Below are 24,131 nucleotides of genomic sequence, written 5' to 3' on the forward strand. Positions count from 1 at the left end.
AACCATACTTTTGATTGAGCAGTTTTGAAACACTCTGTCTGTAGGAAATGCAAGTGGACATTCGTAGCGCTAAGTGGGTAATAGTGGAAAAAAGAATATGTTCAAATATAAACTACACAGAAGCATTGTATGAAACTTCTTTCTGTTCTGTGCATTCAACTAACAGAGTTGAACCTTACTTTTTATTGAGCCTTTCTGAAACACTCTTTCTGTAGAAACTGCAATTGGACATTCTGAGCGCTAAGAGGCCTCTATTGGGAAAAATAATATCTTCAAATAAAAACTACACAGAAGCATTGTGTGAAACTTATTTCTGATATGTTCATTAAGCTAACAGAGTTAAACCATACTTTTGATTGCGCAGTTCTGAACACTCTTTCTGTAGAAAATGCAAGTGGACATTCGGAGCGCTAAGAGGGTAATAGTGGAAAAAGGAATATATTCAAATATAAACTACACAGTAGCATTCTGTGAAAATTCTTTCTGTTCTGTGCATTCAACTAACAGAGTTGAACCTTACTTTTGATTGAGCCGTTCTGAAACACTTTTTCTGTAGAAACTGCAATTGGACATGCTAAGCGCAAAGAGGCCTACATTGGGAAAAAGAATATCTTCAAATAAAAACTACACAGATGCATTCTGTGAAACTTATTTCTGATCTGTAAATTCAGTTAACAGAGATAAAACATATTTTTGATTGAGCAGTTATGAAACACTCTTTTTGTAGAAAATGCAAGTGGAGATTCGGAGCGCTAAGAGGGTAATAGTGGAAAAAGGAATGTCTTCAAATATAAACTACACAGAATCATTCGGTGAAACTTCTTTCTGATCTGTGCATTCAGCTAACAGAGTTAAACCATACTTTTGATTGAGCAGATCTGAACACTCTTTCTGTAGAAAATGCAACTGGACATTTGGAGCGCTAAGAGCGTAGTAGTGGAAAAAGGAACATATTCAAATATAAACAACACAGAAGCATTCTGTGAAACATCCTTCTGATCTGAGCATTCAGCTAACAGAGTTAAACCATACTTTTGATTGAGCAGTTTTGAAACACTCTGTCTGTAGAAAATGCAAATGGACATTCGTAGCGCTAAGTGGGTAACAGTGGAAAAAAGAATATGTTCAAATATAAACTACACAGAAGCATTGTATGAAACTTCTTTCTGTTCTGTGCATTCAACTAACAGAGTTGAACCTTACTTTTGATTGAGCCGTTCTGAAACACTCTTTCTGTAGAAACTGCAAATGGACATTCTGAGCGCTAGGAGGCCTATTTTGGGAAAAAGAATGTCTACAAATAAAAACTACACAGAAGAATTTTGTGAAACTTCTTTCTGTTCTGTTTGTTCAACTAAAAGAGTTGAACCTTAGTTTTGATTGAGCCGTTCTGAAACACTCTTTCTGTAGAAAATGCAAGTGGATATTCAGAGCGCTAAGAGGGTAATAGTGGAAAAAGGAATGTCTCCAAATATAAACTACACAGAATCATTCTGTGAAACTTCTTTCTGATCTGTGCATTCAGCTAACAGAGTTAAACCATACTTTTGATTGAGCAGATCTGAACACTCTTTCTGTAGAAAATGCAACTGGACATTTGGAGCGCTAAGAGAGTAGTAGTGGAAAAAGGAATATATTCAAATATAAACTACACAGAAGCATTCTGTGAAACTTCTTTCTGATCTGAGCATTCAGCTAACAGAGTTAAACCATACTTTTGATTGAGCAGTTTTGAAACACTCTGTCTGTAGGAAATGCAAGTGGACATTCGTAGCGCTAAGTGGGTAATAGTGGAAAAAAGAATATGTTCAAATATAAACTACACAGAAGCATTGTATGAAACTTCTTTCTGTTCTGTGCATTCAACTAACAGAGTTGAACCTTACTTTTTATTGAGCCTTTCTGAAACACTCTTTCTGTAGAAACTGCAATTGGACATTCTGAGCGCTAAGAGGCCTCTATTGGGAAAAATAATATCTTCAAATAAAAACTACACAGAAGCATTGTGTGAAACTTATTTCTGATATGTTCATTAAGCTAACAGAGTTAAACCATACTTTTGATTGCGCAGTTCTGAACACTCTTTCTGTAGAAAATGCAACTGGACATTTGGAGCGCTAAGAGAGTAGTAGTGGAAAAAGGAATATATTCAAATATAAACTACACAGAAGCATTCTGTGAAACTTCTTTCTGATCTGAGCATTCAGCTAACAGAGTTAAACCATACTTTTGATTGAGCAGTTTTGAAACACTCTGTCTGTAGAAAATGCAACTGGACATTCGTAGCGCTAAGTGGGTAATAGTGGAAAAAAGAATATGTTCAAATATAAACTACACAGAAGCATTGTATGAAACTTCTTTCTGTTCTGTGCATTCAACTAACAGAGTTGAACCTTACTTTTGATTGAGCCTTTCTGAAACACTCTTTCTGTAGAAACTGCAATTGGACATTCTGAGCGCTAAGAGGCCTCTATTGGGAAAAATAATATCTTCAAATAAAAACTACACAGAAGCATTGTGTGAACCTTATTTCTGATATGTTCATTAAGCTAACAGAGTTAAACCATACTTTTGATTGCGCAGTTCTGAACACTCTTTCTGTAGAAAATGCAAGTGGACATTCGGAGCGCTAAGAGGGTAATAGTGGAAAAAGGAATATATTCAAATATAAACTACACAGTAGCATTCTGTGAAAATTCTTTCTGTTCTGTGCATTCAACTAACAGAGTTGAACCTTACTTTTGATTGAGCCGTTCTGAAACACTCTTTCTGTAGAAACTGCAATTGGACATGCTAAGCGCTAAGAGGCCTACATTGGGAAAAAGAATATCTTCAAATAAAAACTACACAGATGCATTCTGTGAAACTTATTTCTGATCTGTAAATTCAGTTAACAGAGATAAAACATATTTTTGATTGAGCAGTTATGAAACACTCTTTTTGTAGAAAATGCAAGTGGAGATTCGGAGCGCTAAGAGGGTAATAGTGGAAAAAGGAATGTCTTCAAATATAAACTACACAGAATCATTCGGTGAAACTTCTTTCTGATCTGTGCATTCAGCTAACAGAGTTAAACCATACTTTTGATTGAGCAGATCTGAACACTCTTTCTGTAGAAAATGCAACTGGACATTTGGAGCGCTAAGAGCGTAGTAGTGGAAAAAGGAACATATTCAAATATAAACTACACAGAAGCATTCTGTGAAACTTCTTTCTGATCTGAGCATTCAGCTAACAGAGTTAAACCATACTTTTGATTGAGCAGTTTTGAAACACTCTGTCTGTAGAAAATGCAACTGGACATTCGTAGCGCTAAGTGGGTAACAGTGGAAAAAAGAATATGTTCAAATATAAACTACACAGAAGCATTGTATGAAACTTCTTTCTGTTCTGTGCATTCAACTAACAGAGTTGAACCTTACTTTTGATTGAGCCGTTCTGAAACACTCTTTCTGTAGAAACTGCAAATGGACATTCTGAGCGCTAGGAGGCCTATTTTGGGAAAAAGAATGTCTACAAATAAAAACTACACAGAAGAATTTTGTGAAACTTCTTTCTGTTCTGTTTGTTCAACTAAAAGAGTTGAACCTTAGTTTTGATTGAGCCGTTCTGAAACACTCTTTCTGTAGAAAATGCAAGTGGATATTCAGAGCGCTAAGAGGGTAATAGTGGAAAAAGGAATGTCTCCAAATATAAACTACACAGAATCATTCTGTGAAACTTCTTTCTGATCTGTGCATTCAGCTAACAGAGTTAAACCATACTTTTGATTGAGCAGATCTGAACACTCTTTCTGTAGAAAATGCAACTGGACATTTGGAGCGCTAAGAGAGTAGTAGTGGAAAAAGGAATATATTCAAATATAAACTACACAGAAGCATTCTGTGAAACTTCTTTCTGATCTGAGCATTCAGCTAACAGAGTTAAACCATACTTTTGATTGAGCAGTTTTGAAACACTCTGTCTGTAGGAAATGCAAGTGGACATTCGTAGCGCTAAGTGGGTAATAGTGGAAAAAAGAATATGTTCAAATATAAACTACACAGAAGCATTGTATGAAACTTCTTTCTGTTCTGTGCATTCAACTAACAGAGTTGAACCTTACTTTTTATTGAGCCTTTCTGAAACACTCTTTCTGTAGAAACTGCAATTGGACATTCTGAGCGCTAAGAGGCCTCTATTGGGAAAAATAATATCTTCAAATAAAAACTACACAGAAGCATTGTGTGAAACTTATTTCTGATATGTTCATTAAGCTAACAGAGTTAAACCATACTTTTGATTGCGCAGTTCTGAACACTCTTTCTGTAGAAAATGCAAGTGGACATTCGGAGCGCTAAGAGGGTAATAGTGGAAAAAGGAATATATTCAAATATAAACTACACAGTAGCATTCTGTGAAAATTCTTTCTGTTCTGTGCATTCAACTAACAGAGTTGAACCTTACTTTTGATTGAGCCGTTCTGAAACACTTTTTCTGTAGAAACTGCAATTGGACATGCTAAGCGCAAAGAGGCCTACATTGGGAAAAAGAATATCTTCAAATAAAAACTACACAGATGCATTCTGTGAAACTTATTTCTGATCTGTAAATTCAGTTAACAGAGATAAAACATATTTTTGATTGAGCAGTTATGAAACACTCTTTTTGTAGAAAATGCAAGTGGAGATTCGGAGCGCTAAGAGGGTAATAGTGGAAAAAGGAATGTCTTCAAATATAAACTACACAGAATCATTCGGTGAAACTTCTTTCTGATCTGTGCATTCAGCTAACAGAGTTAAACCATACTTTTGATTGAGCAGATCTGAACACTCTTTCTGTAGAAAATGCAACTGGACATTTGGAGCGCTAAGAGCGTAGTAGTGGAAAAAGGAACATATTCAAATATAAACAACACAGAAGCATTCTGTCAAACTTCCTTCTGATCTGAGCATTCAGCTAACAGAGTTAAACCATACTTTTGATTGAGCAGTTTTGAAACACTCTGTCTGTAGAAAATGCAACTGGACATTCGTAGCGCTAAGTGGGTAATAGTGGAAAAAAGAATATGTTCAAATATAAACTACACAGAAGCATTGTATGAAACTTCTTTCTGTTCTGTGCATTCAACTAACAGAGTTGAACCTTACTTTTGATTGAGCCGTTCTGAAACACTCTTTCTGTAGAAACTGCAATTGGACATTCTGAGCGCTAGGAGGCCTATTTTGGGAAAAAGAATGTCTACAAATAAAAACTACACAGAAGAATTGTGTGAATCTTCTTTCTGTTCTGTTTGTTCAACTAAAAGAGTTGAAACTTAGTTTTGATTGAGCCGTTCTGAAACACTCTTTCTGTAGAAAATGCAAGTGGAGATTCGGAGCGCTAAGAGGGTAATAGTGGAAAAAGGAATGTCTCCAAATATAAACTACACAGAATCATTCTGTGAAACTTCTTTCTGATCTGTGCATTCAGCTAACAGAGTTAAACCATACTTTTGATTGAGCAGATCTGAACACACTTTCTGTAGAAAATGCAACTGGACATTTGGAGCGCTAAGAGAGTAGTAGTGGAAAAAGGAATATATTCAAATATAAACTACACAGAAGCATTGTATGAAACTTCTTTCTGTTCTGTGCATTCAACTAACAGAGTTGAACCTTACTTTTGATTGAGCCGTTCTGAAACACTCTTTCTGTAGAAACTGCAATTGGACATTCTGAGCGCTAGGAGGCCTATTTTGGGAAAAAGAATGTCTACAAATAAAAACTACACAGAAGAATTTTGTGAAACTTCTTTCTGTTCTGTTTGTTCAACTAAAAGAGTTGAACCTTAGTTTTGATTGAGCCGTTCTGAAACACTCTTTCTGTAGAAAATGCAAGTGTAGATTCGGAGCGCTAAGAGGGTAATAGTGGAAAAAGGAATGTCTCCAAATATAAACTACACAGAATCATTCTGTGAAACTTCTTTCTGATCTGTGCATTCAGCTAACAGAGTTAAACCATACTTTTGATTGAGCAGATCTGAACACTCTTTCTGTAGAAAATGCAACTGGACATTTGCAGCGCTAAGAGAGTAGTAGTGGAAAAAGGAATATATTCAAATATAAACTACACAGAAGCATTCTGTGAAACTTCTTTCTGATCTGAGCATTCAGCTAACAGAGTTAAACCATACTTTTGATTGAGCAGTTTTGAAACACTCTGTCTGTAGGAAATGCAAGTGGACATTCGTAGCGCTAAGTGGGTAATAGTGGAAAAAAGAATATGTTCAAATATAAACTACACAGAAGCATTGTATGAAACTTCTTTCTGTTCTGTGCATTCAACTAACAGAGTTGAACCTTACTTTTTATTGAGCCTTTCTGAAACACTCTTTCTGTAGAAACTGCAATTGGACATTCTGAGCGCTAAGAGGCCTCTATTGGGAAAAATAATATCTTCAAATAAAAACTACACAGAAGCATTGTGTGAAACTTATTTCTGATATGTTCATTAAGCTAACAGAGTTAAACCATACTTTTGATTGCGCAGTTCTGAACACTCTTTCTGTAGAAAATGCAAGTGGACATTCGGAGCGCTAAGAGGGTAATAGTGGAAAAAGGAATATATTCAAATATAAACTACACAGTAGCATTCTGTGAAAATTCTTTCTGTTCTGTGCATTCAACTAACAGAGTTGAACCTTACTTTTGATTGAGCCGTTCTGAAACACTTTTTCTGTAGAAACTGCAATTGGACATGCTAAGCGCAAAGAGGCCTACATTGGGAAAAAGAATATCTTCAAATAAAAACTACACAGATGCATTCTGTGAAACTTATTTCTGATCTGTAAATTCAGTTAACAGAGATAAAACATATTTTTGATTGAGCAGTTATGAAACACTCTTTTTGTAGAAAATGCAAGTGGAGATTCGGAGCGCTAAGAGGGTAATAGTGGAAAAAGGAATGTCTTCAAATATAAACTACACAGAATCATTCGGTGAAACTTCTTTCTGATCTGTGCATTCAGCTAACAGAGTTAAACCATACTTTTGATTGAGGAGATCTGAACACTCTTTCTGTAGAAAATGCAACTGGACATTTGGAGCGCTAAGAGCGTAGTAGTGGAAAAAGGAACATATTCAAATATAAACAACACAGAAGCATTCTGTGAAACTTCCTTCTGATCTGAGCATTCAGCTAACAGAGTTAAACCATACTTTTGATTGAGCAGTTTTGAAACACTCTGTCTGTAGAAAATGCAACTGGACATTCGTAGCGCTAAGTGGGTAATAGTGGAAAAAAGAATATGTTCAAATATAAACTACACAGAAGCATTGTATGAAACTTCTTTCTGTTCTGTGCATTCAACTAACAGAGTTGAACCTTACTTTTGATTGAGCCGTTCTGAAACACTCTTTCTGTAGAAACTGCAATTGGACATTCTGAGCGCTAGGAGGCCTATTTTGGGAAAAAGAATGTCTACAAATAAAAACTACACAGAAGAATTGTGTGAATCTTCTTTCTGTTCTGTTTGTTCAACTAAAAGAGTTGAAACTTAGTTTTGATTGAGCCGTTCTGAAACACTCTTTCTGTAGAAAATGCAAGTGGAGATTCGGAGCGCTAAGAGGGTAATAGTGGAAAAAGGAATGTCTCCAAATATAAACTACACAGAATCATTCTGTGAAACTTCTTTCTGATCTGTGCATTCAGCTAACAGAGTTAAACCATACTTTTGATTGAGCAGATCTGAACACACTTTCTGTAGAAAATGCAACTGGACATTTGGAGCGCTAAGAGAGTAGTAGTGGAAAAAGGAATATATTCAAATATAAACTACACAGAAGCATTCTGTGAAACTTCTTTCTGATCTGAGCATTCAGCTAACAGAGTTAAACCATACTTTTGATTGAGCAGTTTTGAAACACTCTGTCTGTAGAAAATGCAACTGGACATACGTAGCGCTAAGTGGGTAATAGTGGAAAAAAGAATATGTTCAAATATAAACTACACAGAAGCATTGTATGAAACTTCTTTCTGTTCTGTGCATTCAACTAACAGAGTTGAACCTTACTTTTGATTGAGCCTTTCTGAAACACTCTTTCTGTAGAAACTGCAATTGGACTTTCTGAGCGCTAAGAGGCCTCTATTGGGAAAAATAATACCTTCAAATGAAAACTACACAGAAGCATTGTGTGAAACTTATTTCTGATATGTTCATTAAGCTAACAGAGTTAAACCATACTTTTGATTGCGCAGTTCTGAACACTCTTTCTGTAGAAAATGCAAGTGGACATTCGGAGCGCTAAGAGGGTAATAGTGGAAAAAGGAATATATTTAAATATAAACTACACAGTAGCATTCTGTGAAAATTCTTTCTGTTCTGTGCATTCAACTAACAGAGTTGAACCTTACTTTTGATTGAGCCGTTCTGAAACACTCTTTCTGTAGAAACTGCAATTGGACATGCTAAGCGCTAAGAGGCCTACATTGGGAAAAAGAATATCTTCAAATAAAAACTACACAGATGCATTCTGTGAAACTTATTTCTGATCTGTAAATTCAGTTAACAGAGATAAAACATATTTTTGATTGAGCAGTTATGAAACACTCTTTTTGTAGAAAATGCAAGTGGAGATTCGGAGCGCTAAGAGGGTAATAGTGGAAAAAGGAATGTCTTCAAATATAAACTACACAGAATCATTCGGTGAAACTTCTTTCTGATCTGTGCATTCAGCTAACAGAGTTAAACCATACTTTTGATTGAGCAGATCTGAACACTCTTTCTGTAGAAAATGCAACTGGACATTTGGAGCGCTAAGAGCGTAGTAGTGGAAAAAGGAACATATTCAAATATAAACAACACAGAAGCATTCTGTGAAACTTCCTTCTGATCTGAGCATTCAGCTAACAGAGTTAAACCATACTTTTGATTGAGCAGTTTTGAAACACTCTGTCTGTAGAAAATGCAACTGGACATTCGTAGCGCTAAGTGGGTAATAGTGGAAAAAAGAATATGTTCAAATATAAACTACACAGAAGCATTGTATGAAACTTCTTTCTGTTCTGTGCATTCAACTAACAGAGTTGAACCTTACTTTTGATTGAGCCTTTCTGAAACACTCTTTCTGTAGAAACTGCAATTGGACATTCTGAGCGCTAAGAGGCCTCTATTGGGAAAAATAATACCTTCAAATGAAAACTACACAGAAGCATTGTGTGAAACTTATTTCTGATATGTTCATTAAGCTAACAGAGTTAAACCATACTTTTGATTGCGAAGTTCTGAACACTCTTTCTGTAGAAAATGCAAGTGGACATTCGGAGCGCTAAGAGGGTAATAGTGGAAAAAGGAATATATTTAAATATAAACTACACAGTAGCATTCTGTGAAAATTCTTTCTGTTCTGTGCATTCAACTAACAGAGTTGAACCTTACTTTTGATTGAGCCGTTCTGAAACACTCTTTCTGTAGAAACTGCAATTGGACAAGCTAAGCGCTAAGAGGCCTACATTGGGAAAAAGAATATCTTCAAATATAAACTACACAGATGCATTCTGTGAAACTTATTTCTGATCTGTAAATTCAGTTAACAGAGATAAAACATATTTTTGATTGAGCAGTTATGAAACACTCTTTTTGTAGAAAATGCAAGTGGAGATTCGGAGCGCTAAGAGGGTAATAGTGGAAAAAGGAATGTCTTCAAATATAAACTACACAGAATCATTCGGTGAAACTTCTTTCTGATCTGTGCATTCAGCTAACAGAGTTAAACCATACTTTTGATTGAGCAGATCTGAACACTCTTTCTGTAGAAAATGCAACTGGACATTTGGAGCGCTAAGAGCGTCGTAGTGGAAAAAGGAATACATTCAAATATAAACTACACAGAAGCATTCTGTGAAACTTCTTTCTGATCTGAGCATTCAGCTAACAGAGTTAAACCATACTTTTGATTGAGCAGTTTTGAAACACTCTGTCTGTAGAAAATGCAACTGGACATTCGTAGCGCTAAGTGGGTAATAGTGGAAAAAAGAATATGTTCAAATATAAACTACACAGAAGCATTGTATGAAACTTCTTTCTGTTCTGTGCATTCAACTAACAGAGTTGAACCTTACTTTTGATTGAGCCGTTCTGAAACACTCTTTCTGTAGAAACTGCAATTGGACATTCTAAGCGCTAGGAGGCATATATTGGGAAAAAGAATGTCTACAAATAAAAACTACGCAGAAGAATTGTGTGAAACTACTTTCTGTTCTGTTTGTTCAACTAAAAGAGTTGAACCTTAGTTTTGATTGAGCCGTTCTGAAACACTCTTTCTGTAGAAAATGCAAGTGGAGATTCGGAGCGCTAAGAGGGTAATAGTGGAAAAAGGAATGTCTCCAAATATAAACTACACAGAATCATTCTGTGAAACTTCTTTCTGATCTGTGCATTCAGCTAACAGAGTTAAACCATACTTTTGATTGAGCAGATCTGAACACTCTTTCTGTAGAAAATGCAACTGGACATTTGGAGCGCTAAGAGAGTAGTAGTGGAAAAAGGAATATATTCAAATATAAACTACACAGAAGCATTCTGTGAAACTTCTTTCTGATCTGAGCATTCAGCTAACAGAGTTAAACCATACTTTTGATTGAGCAGTTTTGAAACACTCTGTCTGTAGAAAATGCAACTGGACATTCGTAGCGCTAAGTGGGTAATAGTGGAAAAAAGAATATGTTCAAATATAAACTACACAGAAGCATTGTATGAAACTTCTTTCTGTTCTGTGCATTCAACTAACAGAGTTGAAACTTACTTTTGATTGAGCCTTTCTGAAACACTCTTTCTGTAGAAACTGCAATTGGACATTCTGAGCGCTAAGAGGCCTCTATTGGGAAAAATAATATCTTCAAATAAAAACTACACAGAAGCATTGTGTGAAACTTATTTCTGATATGTTCATTAAGCTAACAGAGTTAAACCATACTTTTGATTGCGCAGTTCTGAACACTCTTTCTGTAGAAAATGCAAGTGGACATTCGGAGCGCTAAGAGGGTAATAGTGGAAAAAGGAATATATTCAAATATAAACTACACAGTAGCATTCTGTGAAAATTCTTTCTGTTCTGTGCATTCAACAAACAGAGTTGAACCTTACTTTTGATTGAGCCGTTCTGAAACACTCTTTCTGTAGAAACTGCAATTGGACATGCTAAGCGCTAAGAGGCCTACATTGGGAAAAAGAATATCTTCAAATAAAAACTACACAGATGCATTCTGTGAAACTTATTTCTGATCTGTAAATTCAGTTAACAGAGATAAAACATATTTTTGATTGAGCAGTTATGAAACAATCTTTTTGTAGAAAATGCAAGTCTAGATTCGGAGCGCTAAGTGGGTAATAGTGGAAAAAGGAATGTCTTCAAATATAAACTACACAGAATCATTCGGTGAAACTTTTTCTGATCTGTGCATTCAGCTAACAGAGTTAAACCATACTTTGGTTGAGCAGATCTGAACACTCTTTCTGTAGAAAATGCAACTGGACATTTGGAGCGCTAAGAGCGTAGTAGTGGAAAAAGGAATATATTCAAATATAAACTACACAGAAGCATTCTGTGAAACTTCTTTCTGATCTGAGCATTCAGCTAACAGAGTTAAACCATACTTTTGATTGAGCAGTTTTGAAACACTCTGTCTGTAGAAAATGCAACTGGACATTCGTAGCGCTAAGTGGGTAATAGTGGAAAAAAGAATATGTTCAAATATAAACTACACAGAAGCATTGTATGAAACTTCTTTCTGTTCTGTGCATTCAAATAACAGAGTTGAACCTTACTTTTGATTGAGCCGTTCTGAAACACTCTTTCTGTAGAAACTGCAATTGGACATTCTGAGCGCTAGGAGGCCTATTTTGGGAAAAAGAATGTCTACAAATAAAAACTACACAGAAGAATTGTGTGAAACTTCTTTCTGTTCTGTTTGTTCAACTAAAAGAGTTGAACCTTAGTTTTGATTGAGCCGTTCTGAAACACTCTTTCTGTAGAAAATGCAAGTGGAGATTCGGAGCGCTAAGAGGGTAATAGTGGAAAAAGGAATGTCTCCAAATATAAACTACACAGAATCATTCTGTGAAACTTCTTTCTGATCTGTGCATTCAGCTAACAGAGTTAAACCATACTTTTGATTGAGCAGATCTGAACACTCTTTCGGTAGAAAATGCAACTGGACATTTGGAGCGCTAAGTGAGTAGTAGTGGAAAAAGGAATATATTCAAATATAAACTACACAGAAGCATTCTGTGAAACTTCTTTCTGATCTGAGCATTCAGCTAACAGAGTTAAACCATACTTTTGATTGAGCAGTTTTGAAACACTCTGTCTGTAGAAAATGCAACTGGACATTCGTAGCGCTAAGTGGGTAATAGTGGAAAAAAGAATATATTCCAATATAAACTACACAGAAGCATTGTATGAAACTTCTTTCTGTTCTGTGCATTCAACTAACAGAGTTGAACCTTACTTTTGATTGAGCCTTTCTGAAACACTCTTTCTGTAGAAACTGCAATTGGACATTCTGAGCGCTAAGAGGCCTCTATTGGGAAAAATAATATCTTCAAATGAAAACTACACAGAAGCATTGTGTGAAAATTATTTCTGATATGTTCATTAAGCTAACAGAGTTAAACCATACTTTTGATTGCGCAGTTCTGAACAATCTTTCTGTAGAAAATGCAAGTGGACATTCGGAGCGCTAAGAGGGTAATAGTGGAAAAAGGAATATATTCAAATATAAACTACACAGTAGCATTCTGTGAAAATTCTTTCCGTTCTGTGCATTCAACTAACAGAGTTGAACCTTACTTTTGATTGAGCCGTTCTGAAACACTCTTTCTGTAGAAACTGCAATTGGACATGCTAAGCGCTAAGAGGCCTACATTGGGAAAAAGAATATCTTCAAATAAAAACTACACAGATGCATTCTGTGAAACTTATTTCTGATCTGTAAATTCAGTTAACAGAGATAAAACATATTTTTGATTGAGCAGTTATGAAACACTCTTTTTGTAGAAAATGCAAGTGGAGATTCGGAGCGCTAAGAGGGTAATAGTGGAAAAAGGAATGTCTTCAAATATAAACTACACAGAATCATTCGGTGAAACTTCTTTCTGATCTGTGCATTCAGCTAACAGAGTTAAACCATACTTTTGATTGAGCAGATCTGAACACTCTTTCTGTAGAAAATGCAACTGGACATTTGGAGCGCTAAGAGCGTAGTAGTGGAAAAAGGAATATATTCAAATATAAACTACACAGAAGCATTCTGTGAAACTTCTTTCTGATCTGAGTATTCAGCTAACAGAGTTAAACCATACTTTTGATTGAGCTTTTTTGAAACACTCTGTCTGTAGAAAATGCAACTGGACATTCGTAGCGCTAAGTGGGTAATAGTGGAAAAAAGAATATGTTCAAATATAAACTACACAGAAGCATTGTATGAAACTTCTTTCTGTTCTGTGCATTCAACTAACAGAGTTGAACCTTACTTTTGATTGAGCCGTTCTGAAACACTCTTTCTGTAGAAACTGCAATTGGACATTCTGAGCGCTAGGAGGCCTATATTGGGAAAAAGAATGTCTACAAATAAAAACTACACAGAAGAATTGTGTGAAACTTCTTTCTGTTCTGTTTGTTCAACTAAAAGAGTTGAACCTTAGTTTTGATTGAGCCGTTCTGAAACACTCTTTCTGTAGAAAATGCAAGTGGAGATTCGGAGCCCTAAGAGGGTAATAGTGGAAAAAGGAATGTCTCCAAATATAAACTACACAGAATCATTCTGTGAAACTTCTTTCTGATCTGTGCATTCAGCTAACAGAGTTAAACCATACTTTTGATTGAGCAGATCTGAACACTCTTTCTGTAGAAAATGCAACTGGACATTTGGAGCGCTAAGAGAGTAGTAGTGGAAAAAGGAATATATTCAAATATAAACTACACAGAAGCATTCTGTGAAACTTCTTTCTGATCTGAGCATTCAGCTAACAGAGTTAAACCATACTTTTGATCGAGCAGATCTGAACACTCTTTCTGTAGAAAAAGCAACTGAACATTTGGAGCGCTAAGAGCGTAGTATTGGAAAAAGGAATATATTCAAATATAAACTACACAGAAGCATTCTGTGAAACTTCTTTCTGATCTGAGCATTCAGCTAACAGAGTTAAACCATACTTTTGATTGAGCAGTTTTGAAACACTCTGTCTGTAGAAAATGCAACTGGACATTCGTAGCACTAAGTGGGTAATAGTGGAAAAAAGAATATGTTCAAATATAAACTACACAGAAGCATTGTATGAAACTTCTTTCTGTTCTGTGCATTCAACTAACAGAGTTGAACCTTACTTTTGATTGAGCCTTTCTGAAACACTCTTTCTGTGGAAACTGCAATTGGACATTCTGAGCGCTAAGAGGCCTCTATTGGGAAAAATAATATCTTCAAATAAAAACTACAAAGAAGCATTGTGTGAAACTTATTTCTGATATGTTCATTAAGCTAACAGAGTTAAACCATACTTTTGTTTGCGCAGTTCTGAACATTCTTTCTGTAGAAAATGCAAGTGGACATTCGGAGCGCTAAGAGGGTAATAGTGGAAAAAGGAATATATTCAAATATAAACTACACAGTAGCATTCTGTGAAAATTCTTTCTGTTCTGTGCATTCAACTAACAGAGTTGAACCTTACTTTTGATTGAGCCGTTCTGAAACACTCTTTCTGTAGAAACTGCAATTGGACATGCTAACCGCTAAGAGGCCTACATTGGGAAAAAGAATATCTTCAAATAAAAACTATACAGATGCATTCTGTGAAACTTATTTCTGATCTGTAAATTCAGTTAACAGAGATAAAACATATTTTTGATTGAGCAGTTATGAAACACTCTTTTTGTAGAAAATGCAAGTGGAGATTCGGAGCGCTAAGGGGGTAATAGTGGAAAAAGGAATGTCTTCAAATATAAACTACACAGAATCATTCGGTGAAACTTCTTTCTGCTCTGTGCATTCAGCTAACAGAGTTAAACCATACTTTTGATTGAGCAGATCTGAACACTCTTTCTGTAGAAAATGCAACTGGACATTTGGAGCGCTAAGAGCGTAGTAGTGGAAAAAGGAATATATTCAAATATAAACTACACAGAAGCATTCTGTGAAACTTCTTTCTGATCTGAGCATTCAGCTAACAGAGTTAAACCATACTTTTGATTGAGCAGTTTTGAAACACTCTGTCTGTAGAAAATGCAACTGGACATTCGTAGCGCTAAGTGGGTAATAGTGGAAAAAAGAATATGTTCAAATATAAACTACACAGAAGCATTGTCTGAAACTTCTTTCTGTTCTGTGCATTCAACTAACAGAGTTGAACCTTACTTTTGATTGAGCCGTTCTGAAACACTCTTTCTGTAGAAACTGCAATTGGACATTCTGAGCGCTAGGAGGCCTATTTTGGGAAAAAGAATGTCTACAAATAAAAACTACACAGAAGAATTGTGTGAAACTTCTTTCTGTTCTGTTTTTTCAACTAAAAGAGTTGAACCTTAGTTTTGATTGAGCCGTTCTGAATCACTCTTTCTGTAGAATATGCAAGTGGAGATTCGGAGCGCTAAGAGGGTAATAGTGGAAAAAGGAATGTCTCCAAATATAAACTACACAGAATCATTCTGTGAAACTTCTTTCTGATCTGTGCATTCAGCTAACAGAGTTAAACCATACTTTTGATTGTGCAGATCTGAACACTCTTTCTGTAGAAAATGCAACTGGACATTTGGAGCGCTAGGAGAGTAGTAGTGGAAAAAGGAATATATTCAAATATAAACTACACAGAAGCATTCTGTGAAACTTCTTTCTGATCTGAGCCTTCAGCTAACAGAGTTAAACCATACTTTTGATTGAGCAGTTTTGAAACACTCTGTCTGTAGAAAATGCAACTGGACATTCGTAGCGCTAAGTGGGTAATAGTGGAAAAAAGAATATGTTCAAATATAAACTACACAGAAGCATTGTATGAAACTTCTTTCTGTTCTGTGCCTTCAACTAACAGAGTTGAACCTTACTTTTGATTGAGCCTTTCTGAAACACTCTTTCTGTAGAAACTGCAATTGGACATTCTGAGTGCTAAGAGGCCTCTATTGGGAAAAATAATATCTTCAAATAAAAACTACACAGAAGCATTGTGTGAAACTTATTTCTGATATGTTCATTAAGCTAACAGAGTTAATCCATACTTTTGATTGCGCAGTTCTGAACACTCTTTCTGTAGAAAATGCAAGTGGACATTCGGAGCGCTAAGAGGGTAATAGTGGAAAAAGGAATATATTCAAATATAAACTACACAGTAGCATTCTGTGAAAATTCTTTCTGTTCTGTGCATTCAACTAACAGAGTTGAACCTTACTTTTGATTGAGCCGTTCTGAAACACTCTTTCTGTAGAAACTGCAATTGGACATGCTAAGCGCTAAGAGGCCTACATTGGGAAAAAGAATATCTTCAAATAAAAACTACACAGATGCATACTGTGAAACTTATTTCTGATCTGTAAATTCAGTTAACAGAGATAAAACATATTTTTGATTGAGCAGTTATGAAACACTCTTTTTGTAGAAAATGCAAGTGGAGATTCGGAGCGCTAAGAGGGTAATAGTGGAAAAGGGAATGTCTTCAAATATAAACTACACAGAATCATTCGGTGAAACTTCCTTCTGCTCTGTGCATTCAGCTAACAGAGTTAAACCATACTTTTGTTTGAGCAGATCTGAACACTCTTTCTGTAGAAAATGCAACTGGACATTTGGAGCGCTAAGAGCGTAGTAGTGGAAAAAGGAACATATTCAAATATAAACTACACAGAAGCATTCTGTGAAACTTCTTTCTGATCTGAGCATTCAGCTAACAGAGTTAAACCATACTATTGATTGAGCAGTTTTGAAACACTCTGTCTGTAGAAAATGCAACTGGACATTCGTAGCGCTAAGTGGGTAATAGTGGAAAAAAAATATGTTCAAATATAAACTACACAGAAGCATTGTATGAAACTTCTTTCTGTTCTGTGCATTCAACTAACAGAGTTGAACCTTACTTTTGATTGAGCCGTTCTGAAACACTCTTTCTGTAGAAACTGCAATTGGGCATTCTGAGCGCTAGGAGGCCTATTTTGGGAAAAAGAATGTCTACAAATAAAAACTACACAGAAGAATTGTGTGAAACTTCTTTCTGTTCTGTTTGTTCAACTAAAAGAGTTGAACCTTAGTTTTGATTGAGCCGTTCTGAAACACTCTTTCTGTAGAAAATGCAAGTGGAGATTCGGAGCGCTAAGAGGGTAATAGTGGAAAATGGAATGTCTCCAAATATAAACTACACAGAATCATTCTGTGAAATTTCTTTCTGATCTGTGCATTCAGCTAACAGAGTTAAACCATACTTTTGATTGAGCAGATCTGAACACTCTTTCTGTAGAAAATGCAACTGGACATTTGGAGCGCTAAGAGAGTAGTAGTGGAAAAAGGAATATATTCAAATATAACCTACACAGAAGCATTCTGTGAAACTTCTTTCTGATCTGAGCATTCAGCTAACAGAGTTAAACCATACTTTTGATTGAGCAGTTTTGAAACACTCTGTCTGTAGAAAATGCAACTGGACATTCGTAGCGCTAAGTGGGTAATAGTGGAAAAAAGAATATGTTCAAATATAAACTACACAGAAGCATTGTATGAAACTTCTTTCTGTTCTGTGCTTTCAACTAACAGAGTTGAACCTTGCTTTTGATTGAGCCTTTCTGAAACACTCTTGCTGTAGAAACTGCAATTGGACATTCTGAGCGCTAAGAGGCCCCTTGGGAAAAATAATATCTTCAAATAAAAACTACACAGAAGCATTGTGTGAAACTTATTTCTGATATGTTCATTAAGCTAACAGAGTTAAACCATACTTTTGATTGCGCAGTTCTGAACACTCTTTCTGTAGAAAATGCAAGTGGACATTCGGAGCGCTAAGAGGGTAATAGTGGAAAAAGGAATATATTCAAATATAAACTACACAGTAGCATTCTGTGAAAATTCTTTCTGTTCTGTGCATTCAACTAACAGAGTTGAACCTTACTTTTGATTGAGCCGTTCTGAAACACTCTTTCTGTAGAAACTGCAATTGGACATGCTAAGCGCTAAGAGGCCTACATTGGGAAAAAGAATATCTTCAAATAAAAACTACACAGATGCATTCTGTGAAACTTATTTCTGATCTGTAAATTCAGCTAACAGAGATAAAACATATTTTTGATTGAGCAGTTATGAAACACTCTTTTTGTAGAAAATGCAAGTGGAGATTCGGAGCGCTAAGAGGGTAATAGTGGAAAAAGGAATGTCTTCAAATATAAACTACACAGAATCATTCGGTGAAACTTCTTTCTGATCTGTGCATTCAGCTAACAGAGTTAAACCATACTTTTGATTGAGCAGATCTGAACACTCTTTCTGTAGAAAATGCAACTGGACATTTGGAGCGCTAAGAGCGTAGTAGTGGAAAAAGGAATATATTCAAATATAAACTACACAGAAGCATTCTGTGAAACTTCTTTCTGATCTGAGCATTCAGCTAACAGAGTTAAACCATACTTTTGATTGAGCAGTTTTGAAACACTCTGTCTGTAGAAAATGCAACTGGACATACGTAGCGCTAAGTGGGTAATAGTGGAAAAAAGAATATGTTCAAATATAAACTACACAGAAGCATTGTATGAAACTTCTTTCTGTTCTGTGCATTCAACTAACAGAGTTGAACCTTACTTTTGATTGAGCCGTTCTGAAACACTCTTTCTGTAGAAACTGCAATTGGACATTCTGAGCGCTAGGAGGCCTATATTGCGAAAAAGAATGTCTACAAATAAAAACTACACAGAAGAATTGTGTGAAACTTCTTTCTGTTCTGTTTGTCCAACTAAAAGTGTTGAACCTTAGTTTTGATTGAGCCGTTCTGAAACACTCTTTCTGTAGAAAATGCAAGTGGAGATTCGGAGCGCTAAGAGGGTAATAGTGGAAAAAGGAATGTCTCCAAATATAAACTACACAGAATCATTCTGTGAAATTTCTTTCTGATCTGTGCATTCAGCTAACAGAGTTAAACCATACTTTTGATTGAGCAGATCTGAACACTCTTTCTGTAGAAAATGCAACTGGACATTTGGAGCGCTAAGAGAGTAGTAGTGGAAAAAGGAATATATTCAAATATAACCTACACAGAAGCATTCTGTGAAACTTCTTTCTGATCTGAGCATTCAGCTAACAGAGTTAAACCATACTTTTGATTGAGCAGTTTTGAAACACTCTGTCTGTAGAAAATGCAACTGGACATTCGTAGCGCTAAGTGGGTAATAGTGGAAAAAAGAATATGTTCCAATATAAACTACACAGAAGCATTGTATGAAACTTCTTTCTGTTCTGTGCTTTCAACTAACAGAGTTGAACCTTGCTTTTGATTGAGCCTTTCTGAAACACTCTTGCTGTAGAAACTGCAATTGGACATTCTGAGCGCTAAGAGGCCTCTTGGGAAAAATAATATCTTCAAATAAAAACTACACAGAAGCATTGTGTGAAACTTATTTCTGATATGTTCATTAAGCTAACAGAGTTAAACCATACTTTTGATTGCGCAGTTCTGAACACTCTTTCTGTAGAAAATGCAAGTGGACATTCGGAGCGCTAAGAGGGTAATAGTGGAAAAAGGAATATATTCAAATATAAACTACACAGTAGCATTCTGTGAAAATTCTTTCTGTTCTGTGCATTCAACTAACAGAGTTGAACCTTACTTTTGATTGAGCCGTTCTGAAACACTCTTTCTGTAGAAACTGCAATTGGACATGCTAAGCGCTAAGAGGCCTACATTGGGAAAAAGAATATCTTCAAATAAAAACTACACAGATGCATTCTGTGAAACTTATTTCTGATCTGTAAATTCAGCTAACAGAGATAAAACATATTTTTGATTGAGCAGTTATGAAACACTCTTTTTGTAGAAAATGCAAGTGGAGATTCGGAGCGCTAAGAGGGTAATAGTGGAAAAAGGAATGTCTTCAAATATAAACTACACAGAATCATTCGGTGAAACTTCTTTCTGATCTGTGCATTCAGCTAACAGAGTTAAACCATACTTTTGATTGAGCAGATCTGAACACTCTTTCTGTAGAAAATGCAACTGGACATTTGGAGGGCTAAGAGCGTAGTAGTGGAAAAAGGAATATATTCAAATATAAACTACACAGAAGCATTCTGTGAAACTTCTTTCTGATCTGAGCATTCAGCTAACAGAGTTAAACCATACTTTTGATTGAGCAGTTTTGAAACACTCTGTCTGTAGAAAATGCAACTGGACATACGTAGCGCTAAGTGGGTAATAGTGGAAAAAAGAATATGTTCAAATATAAACTACACAGAAGCATTGTATGAAACTTCTTTCTGTTCTGTGCATTCAACTAACAGAGTTGAACCTTACTTTTGATTGAGCCGTTCTGAAACACTCTTTCTGTAGAAACTGCAATTGGACATTCTGAGCGCTAGGAGGCCTATATTGGGAAAAAGAATGTCTACAAATAAAAACTACACAGAAGAATTGTGTGAAACTTCTTTCTGTTCTGTTTGTCCAACTAAAAGTGTTGAACCTTAGTTTTGATTGAGCCGTTCTGAAACACTCTTTCTGTAGAAAATGCAAGTGGAGATTCGGAGCGCTAAGAGGGTAATAGTGGAAAAAGGAATGTCTCCAAATATAAACTACACAGAATCATTCTGTGAAATTTCTTTCTGATCTGTGCATTCAGCTAACAGAGTTAAACCATACTTTTGATTGAGCAGATCTGAACACTCTTTCTGTAGAAAATGCAACTGGACATTTGGAGCGCTAAGAGAGTAGTAGTGGAAAAAGGAATATATTCAAATATAACCTACACAGAAGCATTCTGTGAAACTTCTTTCTGATCTGAGCATTCAGCTAACAGAGTTAAACCATACTTTTGATTGAGCAGTTTTGAAACACTCTGTCTGTAGAAAATGCAACTGGACATTCGTAGCGCTAAGTGGGTAATAGTGGAAAAAAGAATATGTTCAAATATAAACTACACAGAAGCATTGTATGAAACTTCTTTCTGTTCTGTGCTTTCAACTAACAGAGTTGAACCTTGCTTTTGATTGAGCCTTTCTGAAACACTCTTGCTGTAGAAACTGCAATTGGACATTCTGAGCGCTAAGAGGCCTCTTGGGAAAAATAATATCTTCAAATAAAAACTACACAGAAGCATTGTGTGAAACTTATTTCTGATATGTTCATTAAGCTAACAGAGTTAAACCATACTTTTGATTGCGCAGTTCTGAACACTCTTTCTGTAGAAAATGCAAGTGGACATTCGGAGCGCTAAGAGGGTAATAGTGGAAAAAGGAATATATTCAAATATAAACTACACAGTAGCATTCTGTGAAAATTCTTTCTGTTCTGTGCATTCAACTAACAGAGTTGAACCTTACTTTTGATTGAGCCGTTCTGAAACACTCTTTCTGTAGAAACTGCAATTGGACATGCTAAGCGCTAAGAGGCCTACATTGGGAAAAAGAATATCTTCAAATAAAAACTACACAGATGCATTCTGTGAAACTTATTTCTGATCTGTAAATTCAGCTAACAGAGATAAAACATATTTTTGATTGAGCAGTTATGAAACACTCTTTTTGTAGAAAATGCAAGTGGAGATTCGGAGCGCTAAGAGGGTAATAGTGGAAAAAGGAATGTCTTCAAATATAAACTACACAGAATCATTCGGTGAAACTTCTTTCTGATCTGTGCATTCAGCTAACAGAGTTAAACCATACTTTTGATTGAGCAGATCTGAACACTCTTTCTGTAGAAAATGCAACTGGACATTTGGAGCGCTAAGAGCGTAGTAGTGGAAAAAGGAATATATTCAAATATAAACTACACAGAAGCATTCTGTGAAACTTCTTTCTGATCTGAGCATTCAGCTAACAGAGTTAAACCATACTTTTGATTGAGCAGTTTTGAAACACTCTGTCTGTAGAAAATGCAACTGGACATTCGTAGCGCTAAGTGGGTAATAGTGGAAAAAAGAATATGTTCCAATATAAACTACACAGAAGCATTGTATGAAACTTCTTTCTGTTCTGTGCATTCAACTAACAGAGTTGAACCTTACTTTTGATTGAGCCTTTCTGAAACACTCTTTCTGTAGAAACTGCAATTGGACATTCTGAGCGCTAAGAGGCCTCTTGGGAAAAATAATATCTTCAAATAAAAACTACACAGAAGCATTGTGTGAAACTTATTTCTGATATGTTCATTAAGCTAACAGAGTTAAACCATACTTTTGATTGCGCAGTTCTGAACACTCTTTCTGTAGAAAATGCAAGTGGACATTCGGAGCGCTAAGAGGGTAATAGTTGAAAAAGGAATATATTCAAATATAAACTACACAGTAGCATTCTGTGAAAATTCTTTCTGTTCTGTGCATTCAACTAACAGAGTTGAACCTTACTTTTGATTGAGCCGTTCTGAAACACTCTTTCTGTAGAAAGTGCAATTGGACATGCTAAGCGCTAAGAGGCCTACATTGGGAAAAAGAATATCTTCAAATAAAAACTACACAGATGCATTCTGTGAAACTTATTTCTGATCTGTAAATTCAGTTAACAGACATAAAACATATTTTTGATTGAGCAGTTATGAAACACTCTTTTTGTAGAAAATGCAAGTGGAGATTCGGAGCGCTAAGAGGGTAATAGTGGAAAAAGGAATGTCTTCAAATATAAACTACACAGAATCATTCGGTGAAACTTTTTTCTGATCTGTGCATTCAGCTAACAGAGTTAAACCATACTTTTGATTGAACAGATCTGAACACTCTTTCTGTAGAAAATGCAACTGGACATTTGGAGCGCTAAGAGCGTAGTAGTGGAAAAAGGAATATATTCAAATATAAACTACACAGAAGCATTCTGTGAAACTTCTTTCTGATCTGAGCATTCAGCTAACAGAGTTAAACCATACTTTTGATTGAGCAGTTTTGAAACACTCTGTCTGTAGAAAATGCAACTGGACATTCGTAGCGCTAAGTGGGTAATAGTGGAAAAAAGAATATGTTCAAATATAAACTACACAGAAGCATTGTATGAAACTTCTTTCTGTTCTGTGCATTCAACTAACAGAGTTGAACCTTACTTTTGATTGAGCCTTTCTGAAACACTCTTTCTGTAGAAACTGCAATTGGACATTCTGAGCGCTAGGAGGCCTATATTGGGAAAAACAATGTCTACAAATAAAAACTACACAGAAGAATTGTGTGAAACTTCTTTCTGTTCTGTTTGTTCAACTAAAAGAGTTGAACCTTAGTTTTGATTGAGCCGTTCTGAAACACTCTTTCTGTAGAAAATGCAAGTGGAGATTCGGAGCGCTAAGAAGGTAATAGTGGAAAAAGGAATGTCTCCAAATATAAACTACACAGAATCATTCTGTGAAACTTCTTTCTGATCTGTGCATTCAGCTAACAGAGTTAAACCATACTTTTGATTGAGCAGATCTGAACACTCTTTCTGTAGAAAATGCAACTGGACATTTGGAGCGCTAAGAGAGTAGTAGTGGAAAAAGGAATATATTCATATATAAACTACACAGAAGCATTCTCTGAAACTTCTTTCTGATCTGAGCATTCAGCTAACAGAGTTAAACCATACTTTTGATTGAGCAGTTTTGAAACACTCTGTCTGTAGAAAATGCAACTGGACATTCGTAGCGCTAAGTGGGTAATAGTGGAAAAAAGAATATGTTCCAATATAAACTACACAGAAGCATTGTATGAAACTTCTTTCTGTTCTGTGCATTCAACTAACAGAGTTGAACCTTACTTTTGATTGAGCCGTTCTGAAACACTCTTTCTGTAGAAACTGCAATTGGACATGCTAAGCGCTAAGAGGCCTACATTGGGAAAAAGAATATCTTCAAATAAAAACTACACAGATGCATTCTGTGAAACTTATTTCTGATCTGTAAATTCAGTTAACAGAGTTAAACCATACTTTTGATTGCACAGTTCTGAACATTCTTTCTGTAGAAAATGCAAGTGGACATTCGGAGCGCTAAGA

This window comes from Symphalangus syndactylus, chromosome 3 (genome assembly GCF_028878055.3).
Source record: "Symphalangus syndactylus isolate Jambi chromosome 3, NHGRI_mSymSyn1-v2.1_pri, whole genome shotgun sequence".
Lineage (NCBI taxonomy): Eukaryota > Metazoa > Chordata > Mammalia > Primates > Hylobatidae > Symphalangus > Symphalangus syndactylus.